An 11810-nucleotide genomic window follows, 5' to 3' on the forward strand; every position below is an offset into this window, starting at 1 on the left:
TTTGTTTTCTCATGATTTGGTTGGGTCTAATTGTGTTGCTGTCCTGGGGCTCTGTGGGGTGTGTTTGTGTTTGTGAACAGAGCCCCAGGACCAGCTTGCTTAGGGAACTCTTCTCCAGGTTCATCTCTGTCACGACTTCCTCCGAAGTTGGTGCCTCTCCTTGTTCGGGCGGCGTTCGGCGGTCGACGTTACCGGCTTTCTAGCCTCCACCGATCTACATTTCTTTTTCCATTTGTTTTGTCTGTATTGTACACACCTGGTTCCCATTACGTTTGAATTATTTCCCTATTTAACCCTCTGGAGCCATCATAGTTTTGTGCGTGGTTATTGTTGTCAGTTGTCTCGTTCATGTGATTCTGAAATTTTCGTTCTCCTTGTTGGAAGATTATTTTTGAATAAAGTTACTATTATTACTCATCTCTGTGTCCTGCGCCTGACTGCGCCTTACCCACATCACCTAGACTCTGACAATCTCTCTGTAAGTGATGGCTTTGTTATGGAAGGTTTGGGAATTGCTTCCTTTTAGGTGGTTGTAGAATTTAACGTCTCTTTTCTGGATTTTGATAATTAGCGGGTATCGGCCTAATTCTGCTCTGCATGCATTATTTGGTGTTTTACGTTGTACACAGAGGATATTTTTGCAGAATTCTGAATGTGGAGTCTCAATTTGGTGTTTGTCCCATTTTGTGAATTCTTGGTTGGTGAGTGGACCCCAGACCTCACAACCATAAAGGGCAATGGGTTCTATAACTGATTCAAGTATTTTTAGCCAGATCCTAATTGGTGTGTCAAATTTTCTGTTCCTTTGAAAGGCATAGGATGCCCTTCTTGCCTTGTCTCTCAGATCTTTCACAGCTTTGTGGAAGTTACCTGTGGTGCTGATGTTTAGGCCAAGGTATGTATCGTTTTTTGTGTGCTCTAGGGCAACGGTGTCTAGATGGAATTTGTATTTGTGGTCCTGACGACTGGACCTTTTTTGGAACACCATTATTTTTGTCTTACTGAGATTTACTGTCAGGGCCCAGGTCTGACAGAATCTGTGCAGAAGATCTAGGTGCACCAGATCATCAGCAAACAGTAGACATTTAACTTCAGATTCTAGTACAGTGAGGCCGGGTGGTGCAGACTTTTCTAGTGCCGTCGCCAATTCATTGATATATATGTTGAAGAGGGTGGGGCTTAAGCTGCTTCCCTGTCTCACCCTACTGCCCCGTGGGAAGAAATGTGTGTTTTTTGCCTATTTTAACCGCACACTTGATGTTTGTGTACATGGATTTTATAATGTCGTATGTTTTTCCCCGAACACCGCTTTCCATCAATTTGTATAGCAGACCCTCATGCCAAATTAATTAATTTTGAAATCAACAAAGCATGAGAAGATTTTGCCTTTGCCTTTGTTTTGGTTTGTTTGTTTGTCAATTGGGGTGTGCAGGGTGAATATGTGGTCTGTCGTACGATAATTTGGTAAAAAGTCCATTTGACATTTGCTCAGTACATTGTTTTCACTGAGGAAATGTACGAGTCTGCTGTTAATGCGGAGGATTTTCCCAAGGTTGCTGTTGATGCATATCCCATGGTAGTTATTGGGGTCAAATTTGTCTCCACTTTTGTGGATTGGGGTGATCAGTCCTTGGTTCCAAATATTGGGGAAGATGCCAGAGCTAAGGATGATGTTAAAGAGTTTTAGTATAGCCAATTGGAAGTTTGTGGTCTGTATATTTTATCATTTCATTGAGGATACCGTCAACACCACAGGCCTTTTTGGGTTGGAGGGTTTTATTTTGTCCTGTAGTTCATTCAAGGTAATTCGAGAATCCAGTGGGTTCTGGTAGTCTTTAATAGTTGATTCTAAGATGTGTATTTGATCATGTATATGTTTTTGCTGTTTGTTCTTTGTTATAGAGCCAAAAAGATTGGAGAAGTGGTGTACTCATACACTGCCATTTTGGATAGATAATTCTTTGTGTTGTTTGTTTAGTGTTTTCCAATTTTCCCAGAAGTGGTTGGAGTCTATGGATTCTTCAATTACATTGAGCTGATTTCTGATGTGCTATTCCTTCTTTTTCCGTAGTATATTTCTGTATTGTTTTAGTAATTCATCATAGTGAAGGTGTAGACTCAGGTTTTCCGGGTCTCTGTGTTTTTGGTTGGACAGGTTTCCCAATTTCTTTCTTAGATTTTTGCATTCTTCATTAAACCATTTGTCATTGTTGTTCATTTTCTTCAGTTTTCTATTTGAGATTTTTAGATTTGATAGGGAAGCTGAGAGGTAAAATATACAGTACTGTTAAGATTTTCTACTGCCAAGTTCCTCACTCCATCCCTCCTATCCTTCCTCACTCCATCCCTCCTATCCTTCCTCACTCCATCCCTCCTATCCTTCCTCACTCTATCCCTCCTATCCTTCCTCACTCTATCCCTCCTATCCTTCCTCACTCCATCCCTCCTATCCTTCCTCACTCCCTCCCTCCTATCCTTCCTCACTCCATCCCTCCTATCCTTCCTCACTCTATCCCTCCTATCCTTCCTCACTCCATCCCTCCTATCCTTCCTCACTCCATCCCTCCTATCCTTCCTCACTCCATCCCTCCTATCCTTCCTCACTCCATCCCTCCTATCCTTCCTCACTCCAACCCTCCTATCCTTCCTCACTCCATCCCTCCTATCCTTCCTCACTCCAACCCTCCTATCCTTCCTCACTCCATCCCTCCTATCCTTCCTCACTCCAACCCTCCTATCCTTCCTCACTCCATCCCTCCTATCCTTCCTCACTCCCTCCCTCCTATCCTTCCTCACTCCATCCCTCCTATCCTTCCTCACTCCATCCCTCCTATCCTTCCTATCTCCTTCCCTTTAACTGAATAGAAATGTGGAGCGTGGGAAGAAGAGTAACGGAAGAGAGCAAATAGAAAATATCGGTTTGCGTGGCTTTTTTTTCTTTCTCGCCCCCTGGATACGTTACTGCCAGGTGAATCCCATCATCTGTAAGAGGCTGGGTTGATAGCTGGCTGCACGTCGGTTGTAAGTCATTCTCAACACGCACACAAACACACACACAGCTATGGGGCCCTGCAGCTTAGCTTACATCATCCTCTGATCTGTGTGTGTTTCTGGAGGAGGGCCGGGAGAGGAGACGATTGACAAACACACACATCTTGAAAGCAGCCTGGCTTTATTCCTAGCAGCCAAGACCACTGCGAGTGTGAACGTTCTTGCCAAATATAGGCTACAGACAGGCAGAACAATAGACATGGTCTGAGGTGTAACAACTATGTTACTAATTGTTAATACACAGCAATTACATGGCATGCTACTTTACTCAAGAATATCATCAAGGGCCAAGCTAAACCCTATATTCGATCTTGACATATCACCCATCCCCTTCCAATCCTTTGTCTTTGTTGGGAAAAGGGGTGTCTTCTCTCCCTCACTCCTCTACACACACACATACATACACCGCTGGTTTTGGGAGTGGAGCCCTCCTCTCTGGGGTGGGTGGGGAGCCCCCTTTGGCTGTTCTTTCCCACCTTTTTCTTCAGTGTTCTGTGGTCAGTCTTGGATCCTCCAGTAAAGTGTCTTAATTAGGCCTATTGTAGCTGATTTTATGTCAAGCACCGTGGTGAAGTGGTGAATTATACCTCAGACACACCGCTATTACTGGGCTGGAGAAATGACAACGTCTGGGATTTTAAAGAACGTGAACTCCAGTTTAGTACCATTGGTAAACCAAATCAATGTCATCGATGAATGGTTGTCAAGCTGTGGTATGAGCATAAAGACGTACATTCAGAAAGTCATAAAACCCCTTGACTTTTTCCACATTGTCTTACGTTACAACCTTATTCTAAAATGTATTAAATTGTTTTTTTCCTCATCAATCTGCACACAATACCCCATGATGACATTCAGACATTTTTGCAAAAAAAGTAAAAATTATAAATGATATCACATTGACATAAGTATTCAGACCCTTTACTCAGTACTTTGTTGAAGCACCTTTGGCAGCGATTACAGCCTAGCGTCTTCTTGGGTATGACGCTACAATTTTGGCACACCTGTATTTGGGGAGTTTCTCCCATTCTTCTCTGCAGATCCTCTCAAGCTGTGTCAGGTTGGATGGGGAGCATTGCTGCACAGCTATTTTCAGGTCTCTCCAGAGATGTTCGATTGGGTTCAAGTCCGGGCTCTGGCTGGGCCACTCAAGGACATTCAGAGACTTGTCCCGAAGCCACTCCTGCGTTGTCTTGGCTGTGTGGTTAGGGTCGTTGTCCTGTTGGAAGGTGAACCTTCACCCCAGTCTGAGGTCCTGAGCAGGTTCTCATCAAAGATACCTCTGTACTTTGCTCCATTCATCTTTCCCTCGATCCTGACTAGTCTCCCAGTAACTGCCTCTGAAAAAAATTCCCACAGCTGGAGCTCTGTCAGAGTGACCATCAGGTTCTTGGTCAACTCCCTGACCAAGGCCCTTCTCCCCCGATTGCTCAGTTTAGCCGGGCGGCCAGCTCTAGAAAGAGTCTTGGTGGTTCCAAACTTCTTCCATTTAAGAATAATGGAGGCCACTGTATTCTTGGGGACCTTCAATGTTGCAGAAATGTTTTGGTACCCTTCCCCAGATCTGTGCCTCGACACAATCCTGTCTCGGAGCTCTACGGACAATTCCTTCGACCTCATGGCTTGGTTTATGTTCTGACATGCAATGTCAACTGTGGGACCTTATATAGACAGGTGTGTGCCTTTCCAAATCATGTTCAATCAATTGAATTTACCACAAGTGGAATCCAATGAAGTTGTAGAAACATCTCAAGGATGATCAATGGAAACAGGATGCACCTGAGCTTAATTTCGAGTCTCATAGCAAAGGGTCTGAATACTTATGTAATTAAGGTATTTCTTCTTCTATTTCTGTTAGCAAAAATGTCTAAAAACCTGTTTTCACTTTGTCATTATGGTGTATTGTGTGTAGATTGATGAGGAATTTGTTTTAATTTAATCTATTTTAGAATAAGGCTGTGCCGTAACAAAATGTGGAAAAAGTCAAGGGGTCTGAATACTTTCCGAATGCACTGTATATAGTCACACACACGCTATCCCCCTCTCTCTCTCTCTCTCTCTCTCTCTCTCTCTCTCTCTCTCTCTCTCTCTCTCTCTCTCTCTCTCTCTCTCTCTCTCTCTCTCTCTCTCTTTCTCTCTCTTTTTCTTTCTCTCAAACACACACACATAGTGGGAGGCTGCAGTCATCCATGACATTCGGTCATGAATTCACTCAGGGCCTTGTGCCATCATGTCTTCATCTGGACCATGGATGATAAGAAACCGAGAGACGTTCTGTCATGAATTCACTCAGGGCCTTGTGTTAACAAACCTCCAAACGAGCTTCAATGCCATACAACACTCCTTCCGTGGCCTTCAACTGCTCTTAAACTCTAGTAAAACTAAATGCATGCTTTTGAACCGATCGCTGTCGGCACCTGCCCGCCCGACTAGCATCACTACTCTGGACGGTTCTGACTTAAAATATGTTGACAACTACAAATACCTAGATGTCTGGCTAGACTGTAAACTCTCCTTCCAGACTCATATTAAACATCTCCAATCCAAAATTAAATCTAAAATCGGCTTCGTATTTCGCAACAAAGTCTCCTTCATTCACGCCGTCAAACATACCCTCGTAAAACTGACTATCCTACCGATCCTCGACTTCGGCGATGTCATTTACAAAACAGCCTCCAACACTCTACTCAGCAAACTGGATGCAGTCTATCACAGTGCCATCTGTTTTGTCACCAAAGCCCCATATACCACCCACCACTGCGACCTGTATGCTCTTGTCAGCTGGCCCTCGCTACATATTCGTCCCCAGACCCACTGGCTCCAGGTCATCTATAAGTCTTTGCTAGGTAAAGCTCCGCCTTATCTCAACTCACTGGTCACGATAACAACTCCCACCCGTAGCACGCGCTCCAGCAGGTATATCTCACTGGTCATCCCCAAAGCCAACATCCCCAAAGCCCTTTGGCCGCCTGTCCTTCCAGTTCTCTGCTGCCAATGACTGGAACGAATTGCAAAAATGGATGAAATTGGAGACTTATATCTCCCTCACTAACTTTAAACATCATCTATCTGAGCAGCTAAACGATCGCTGCAGCTGTACACAGCCCATCTGTAAATAGCCCATCCAACCTACCTACCTCATCCCCATAACTTTTTTGCTCTTTTGCACACCAGTATTTCTACTTGCACATCATCATCTGCACATCTATCACTCTAGTAGTTAATTTGCTAAATTGTAATTACTTCACTACTATGGCCTATTTATTGCCTTACCTCCTCAGTGTATATAGACTATAGACGTTTTTTCTATTGTGTTATTGACTGTATGTTTGTTTATTCCATGTGTAACTCTGTGTTGTTGTTTGTGTTGCACTACTTTGCTTTGTCTTGGCCAGGTCGCAGTTGTAAATGAGAACTTGTTCTCAACTAGCCTACCTGGTTAAATAAAGGTGAAATTTTAAAAAATATGTCTTCATCTGGACCATGGATGATGAGAGACCGAGAGACGTTCTGTCATGAATTCACTCAGGGCCTCAGATCTCTCTCAGAGGACTCCGCCTTCATCGCCTCAGCTCTCCAAAGACAAATTATGCATCTCAAATGGCACCCTATTCCCTATAGGGCTCTGGTCAAAAGTAGTACACTATATAGGGAATAGGGTGCCATTGGGATGCAGACAGAGTTTATGCTCCTCTCCACATGGCACACTATTAGCAGCCCCTTTATTTTGGGCATTTCAACCACTTTTGTGGACTTTGCACTTTTTTTCTTCCAGATCTTGACAGATGTAGCCTTACTGTGTATCTTCAGATCTGTTTAGGCAATTGTCTTATTGTCTCATGTAGCTTGTTGGGTCACTAGCCTGAATGAGATGACAGATTGACGGATCACTCATCTGTCTCAGTGTCTGTTGAGCGGTGGAAAAGGTCAAGGGGCTGTCTTTCCTCCTTTCTCCTTCTTTCTGCCAAGTCTTTCTTTCCTCCTCCATCGATAACATCAGTGTGACAGCCACCAGACCCAGAGCCAAGGGAGAACAATATGCTGTGACCCTAAGTACCGCCCTCCAGCTCCGCTTCTGGTACAGGCCCCTTCTCCCAGTAGGCTGTGTGGGTGGGAGGCCAGGCGGTCGCCCTTCATGGCCCCTTTGTCCCCGGCCCGAATTAATCCCTGGGCTGTGACTCAATACAAATGATCCGCTGTTGTCCATGCTTCACTCTGCACTGTGTGTACCACCAACTATGAGCAACTAGCCATGTGACTGAAGACTTAGGCCTGCTATGGTGAGGGTGGATGTGGTATCTTGTGTGTGTGTGTGTGTGTGTGTGTGTGTGTGTGTGTGTGTGTGTGTGTGTGTGTGTGTGTGTGTGTGTGTGTGTGTGTGTGTGTGTGTGTGTGTGTGTGTGTGCGTGCGTGCGTGCGTGCGTGCGTGCGTGCGTGTGCGTGTGCGTGTGCATGCCTACATTTGAGTGTGTGTCTGTGACAGGGAAAGAGAGGGAGAGAGAGAGAGAAAGAGAAAGAAAGAGAGTGGGAGGTAGGGTCAGCACCCGGGAGGTTCTCCAAACCAGTAGAGTAGAATGAGTAGTAAATTAGGCATTGCTATAATTATCCTGTTAGATTGGGTTGTGCATCACAGAGTCACATGACCCTTTCTGGTCAGCCTCTGCTTTTGTTTTCTTAGAAGGCGTATTACCCTGACTCCCAGCAGTACTGTACATGTATTCATGTTTTCTTAGAAGGCGTATTACCCTGACTCCCAGCAGTACTGTACATGTATTCATGTTTTCTTAGAAGGTGTATTACCCTGACTCCCAGCAGTACTGTACATGTATTCATGTTTTCTTAGAAGGCGTATTTCCCTGACTCCCAGCAGTACTGTACATGTATTCGTGTTTTCTTAGAAGGCATATTACCCTGACTCCCAGCAGTACTGTACATGTATTCATGTTTTCTTAGAAGGCGTATTACCCTGACTCCCAGCAGTACTGTACATGTATTCATGTTTTCTTAGAGGCGTATTACCCTGACTCCCAGCAGTACTGTACATGTATTCATGTTTTCTTAGAAGGCGTATTACTCTGACTCCCAGCAGTACTGTACATGCATTCATGTTTTCTTAGAAGGCGTATTACCCTGACTCCCAGCAGTACTGTACATGTATTCATGGATGCCAAGGGAAGCCAGGCTTCCCCAAAAAATGTACCTAGAAAAAAAGAATAAAAAACATACAACATGTCTCTTTCCTCTCTCCGTGTTTCAAAAATGTCCGTCAATTTGCAAGAGGCTGCTGAATGTATCTCACCAGAGAAAGCATCCGAGCGAACAAAACAGCACCCCTCTGTCTCAGTATGTGTAGGGTATCTATCTGATGCTGTCTGGTCAGAAAGAGCATTATACCGCCGTGGCATTGAATGCAAGTGAAGCCAGCGAGCATTTGGCCTCCCTTAATATTTTTTTTTTTTTAAGATAATAGGCAATCAGCATTGAGCTAAACTGAGTAGGCTCAGCTGAGAATGGTCCTGGCGCACCAAACAAAGTGTCAAGGGAAGCCAATTTGGATTTGGCTTCAGACCAATCACATCACAAACCAGCTAAACATCATTATAGACAGAAAAAAACTTGGATTGTTGCATCTCGTTGTGTTGTTGTCTTCCGGTGGCTAGCTAGCTAGCTAAAATCTTCCGTTTCCTAAATTAGCCATGGATGGAGATAGAGATTTGGACTTGTGGTTTTACTTAATTCTATGTACTGGCCAATGACTATAACAGCGATTCTGATCTAACCATAAATTACTACATTGTGCCCCTGGCCTGACAGGATGGAAGTTCAACATGTAGCCAGATGTAGTATGCTAATGTTAACTAGCTGGCCTGGCGTATCGTTGCCCATGAAAGGAAGTTAGTTTAGCAAGCAAGTATTTTAGCCAGGTAGCGTAGGACAACAAAAACTAAAAGCTTGTACTGTATGACAGAGTCATAGACCGTTTAGGCAACATGAAAGAGTAGGATGGCATTGGTGTTTCTCTACAAGTAGGGTGAGTCAACATGTTTTTCTACTTGCACGCACACACACACACAGACACAGATATCAGTCCCATGGACAGCCACAACATATTTAGCTTACGTTGATTGGACTAAATAGTTTTTGTCATCTTTTAGGTGTCACTGTATTAGACTAAGCAGAGGTGATTAGATGTTGAAATGGTGCTGGAATAGTGGAGGAAGCTGTGACTCTGTGGTTCTAAATCAATAGTTGTTTAGTAGTCAGAAAATGTTGTAAACATTACCTTGCTTGACCATGCTGTAGGTCATGTAACTGTTTGTTACATTCAATATGTTTTGTGGACTTCACCGGACAGATGTTGCTCTCCGGTTTTGTAATGAAACAAATGTGTGGTTGAATTTATTCTGCCACTGTGTCTTCTTATTGTCTCGGCCTTAAGTCTATATATAACGGTGTTAAGGCATATTAACTAATTACAGAGCAACAACACAATTATCACAACACACAGGTTGTAATATGTTATGTTATGGATTGGCTTCCCCAGTGATTTTACCCACGTACCACCACTGACTCCCAGGGGTCCCCAAGGACCCCTGGCCCCGCCTGTCAGTGTGTGTGTGTGTGTGTGTGTGTGTGTGTGTGTGTGTGTGTGTGTGTGTGTGTGTGTGTGTGTGTGTGTGTGTGTGTGTGTGTGTGTGTGTGTGTGTGTGACACCCTCCCACCCCCGGCAACCTACGCGCCCCAGTAAGTCTACTGTTGCAAAATTGTGTTAATTTACCCAGCCAGTACTATTAACCATATTATATCAAATAACTGCCACAGACAATTGGCCAGCCAGCGCCGTGACTTCATTTTAATTGATTTCCTTACATGCTCTCAGCCCGCGGTGATTCAGTTTCATCTGACAGAATGTTTATTAAAGGTTCATTGCATAAAGAAATAAATAGATATTGTTGGGCCGGTTTATATGAGCTTTGAAGGAGCGGAGGGTAGTCGTGGGTAACCTCACTGTTTTAATATAAGCCAGTGAGGAAGAGTTCAGTTCACTTGTGATTACAGTCGGTTTCAGGTTTAACCAAGGGGCTGAAGGATTACCTTAACTGCCTTCCCTGGTGTGTGCGTGCGTGTTTGTGCATGCGTGTCTGGTTTGTGTGTGTGTGTGTGTATATATTTGTTTGTGTATACACCCTGGCTATGCCTAAGCAAACACTACAGTCAACAATTTAGGTAGATTTGATTCAGTTGTATATACTGTATATGTGTGCAGTTGAGTGCTGATCAAATGCAGACACATTGGCCAAAATGAGGTGTTTTTTATGTCTCACTTCAAGTGTAAATGCTGTGAGGAGACCCCAGGAACATGTCTCACTTCAAGTGTAAATGCTGTGAGGAGACCCCAGGAACATGTCTCACTTCAAGTGTAAATGCTGTGAGGAGACCCCAGGAACATGTCTCACTTCAAGTGTAAATGCTGTGAGGAGACCCCAGGAACATGTCTCACTTCAAGTGTAAATGCTGTGAGGAGAACCCAGGAACATGTCTAACTTCAAGTGTAAATGCTGAGAGGAGAACCCAGGAACATGTCTCACTTCAAGTGTAAATGCTGAGAGGAGAACCCAGGAACATGTCTAACTTCAAGTGTAAATGCTGTGAGGAGAACCCAGGAACATGTCTCACTTCAAGTGTAAATGCTGTGAGGAGACCCCAGGAACATGTCTCACTTCAAGTGTAAATGCTGTGAGGAGACCCCAGGAACATGTCTTACTTCAAGTGTAAATGCTGTGAGGAGAGGAGACCCCAGGAACATGTCTCACTTCAAGTGTAAATGCTGTGAGGAGACCCCAGGAACATGTCTCACTTCAAGTGTAAATGCTGAGAGGAGAACCCAGGAACATGTCTAACTTCAAGTGTAAATGCTGTGAGGAGACCCCAGGAACATGTCTCACTTCAAGTGTAAATGCTGTGAGGAGAGGAGACCCCAGGAACATGTCTCACTTCAAGTGTAAATGCTGAGAGGAGAACCCAGGAACATGTCTAACTTCAAGTGTAAATGCTGTGAGGAGACCCCAGGAACATGTCTCACTTCAAGTGTAAATGCTGTGAGGAGAGGAGACCCCAGGAACATGTCTCACTTCAAGTGTAAATGCTGTGAGGAGAGGAGACCCCAGGAACATTGCTGTAAGGAGACCCCTGGAACGTTTCAGCCCTTACCAGCTGTCTCAGTCTTACAGGCATGCTGTTTGGCCCACAGAAAATACCACTAATCATATTTTTGTGTTTGAGGGCACAATATGCTGAAACAGGCAGTGTGCACACACACACACAAACACACACACACACACGTTCACGTAGGTTCCAGCAGCCTGCCTGCCGCTCTCATGTCCCTATGCCTTGAGGGAGGAAGAGGAAGAGAGGAGGAGAGGAGGGGGCTTCGGTATAATCACTTGTTAGAGGTCTGGCTTGGATCCCCCAGTTTCTCTCCTCTTAGGCAGCCTCTTCTCCCATGGACCCTCTCTCTCTCTCTCGCTGCCTCTCTCTTTCTCTCTCTCGCTGTCTCTCTCACTGTCTCTCTCTCTCTCTCTCTCTCTCTCTCTCTCTCTCTCTCTCTCTCTCTCTCTCTCTCTCTCTCTCTCTCTCTCGCTGCCTCTCTCTTTCTCTCTCGCTGCCTCTCTCTTTCTCTCTCTCGCTGTCTCTCTCTCGCTGTCTCTCTTTCTTTCTTTCTCTCTCTCTCTCTCTCTCTCTCTCTCTCTCTCTCTCTC

This window comes from Salvelinus namaycush, chromosome 42, assembly GCF_016432855.1.
Source record: "Salvelinus namaycush isolate Seneca chromosome 42, SaNama_1.0, whole genome shotgun sequence".
NCBI classification, from domain to species: Eukaryota; Metazoa; Chordata; class Actinopteri; order Salmoniformes; family Salmonidae; genus Salvelinus; species Salvelinus namaycush.